Source organism: Gossypium hirsutum, chromosome A02, assembly GCF_007990345.1.
Source record: "Gossypium hirsutum isolate 1008001.06 chromosome A02, Gossypium_hirsutum_v2.1, whole genome shotgun sequence".
NCBI lineage: Eukaryota > Viridiplantae > Streptophyta > Magnoliopsida > Malvales > Malvaceae > Gossypium > Gossypium hirsutum.
Window position 1 is genome coordinate 35,772,587 of NC_053425.1, and position 1,999 is coordinate 35,774,585.

Here is a 1,999-nt window from a genome sequence, read left to right on the forward strand (position 1 = left end):
TTGAATGTTTGTGTGCTTAATTTAATAAAAAGGACCTAATCGCATAAAATGTAAAAGCTGTGTGGCAGATGTTAAAAGTGCCTATTTGATTTGGCTTTATACATGAGGGGTCCTTATGATGCAAGTAGACCATTGGTTTAATGAATGGAAAAATATGGACAATAGTTAGTGGAATTTTAATGAAATAGATAAGGTTAAAATTGGTATTTAGTAATTAAGTTATGTTAAATAAAACATATCATAAAATCATCCTTATTGTCATCATTTTTGACCGAAAATTTGAAATAAAGAAATCCAAAGGCTAGGTTTTCATTCGTCTATGGTTGAAGCTTGATTAATGTATGAGTTTTGTTCGGTTTTTGATAATTTCTACGTTTTTGTAATCGTTGCTTAGTATACTATCAAGCCCATGTCTCAATTTTTGATTTTGTTGATGCTTTTGAGTTATGCCATCGATGAAACTATGAGCTTTGTGATGTTAGTTGATGAATTATGAAAGATATAAACTATGAGCTTTGTGATGTTAGTTGATGAATTATGAAAGATATGTTTTGGGTTAACATATGTTGTCTTTGAATTTTTGATGAAATTGAGTAATTTGGGCTAAATTGTAAAAATGTTATTTTAAGAGACTAAAATGTGAAATAAATGAAATGTATGGATTTGTATGAGAGCTATGAAAATTCGGCTAAGCTTGTGTACAAGAAAACTTTGTGTATTTTGTGATTTTGTGAATTAGGGACTAAAGTGTCGAAATGTGAAAATGTGAGGGCTAGTTTGCAAAATGCCCTAAATATGTGTCTATGGATTGTTTTGAATAATTTAGTGAATAAAATGGTTAATTTTGAATACTTATAGATCAAGAAAAGAGGAATTCGGACTTGGACTGAAGGAAGTCGAAGATTATATAGTAGATGATCCGAGTCGACAATTTCGAGTACAAGATAAGTTCGTACGTAAAACATGATGTTATAAGTATGTTTTGATGTTGTGTTTATACATAGATTGTATATACATTTAGTTTGGATGAATATGATGATAAATCAATGGTATTTGGCACTAAGTGTGCAATTTAAACTAGCTTTGGCTATATGAGGCACTAAGTGTGCGATACCGAGATAGGTTCAGTTAATTGAGAAAGCACTAAGTGTGCGGAATTATTGTAGCTTCGGCTAATATTTAAAGCACTAAGTGTGTGGATGTTTAAAACCTTCGTAATCTTCAGAAAGTCTTAAAATATCCGAACAAGAGGTGAGAATAAAAATGAATGAATACGAGAATGTTCAGGTAAGTATAATACCTATGTGGTAGATGGTATTATGCATATAAAGTTTATTGAATTGGTGTAAACATATGGATGATGTTGGCTTGAAATTGATAGATGAGTTGAGAATTTATAAGTACTTATGTGTTGGTGTTTCATATTTTATATACTGTTGATGATTTTGGTACGAACTTACTAAGCTTTTGAAAGCTTACTTTGTGTGTGTGTTTGTATTGTTTTATAGATATTGAAGCTACTGTGAGCTTGAGGATCGTCAAGGATCATCACCACACTACCAAACCTCATTTTGGTACTTTGAAAATGTATATATTAAAGTATGGCATGTATAGGCTAGAAGTTGTGGGATTATGTTTTGTGATGTATATATATTTAGCCATGTGATATGGCTTGGTATGGTTGTGGATATGTCATGGTTTTTGTATAAGATATGTGATGCAATATGATATATTTGATATGTTTTAGTTGGACAAAGGAAATGGTAAATTTTGGTAAGTTTTGGCAAGTTTTAGCATGAAATTGAATGATGTATAGAAAGAAATGTTTTGACAAGCTTTTGACTTATGTTTTGATATAGATTGGTAAGACTTATGAGTTTGTATTTGATTGGAATTGATATGTCATGAGTGGCTTATGTTTTGGTTTGAAATTTGGTACATGCTTATTTCTTTGCTTGTAGATTGACCCAAATTGGGGTGGCAAATTGGCTATTCAAAT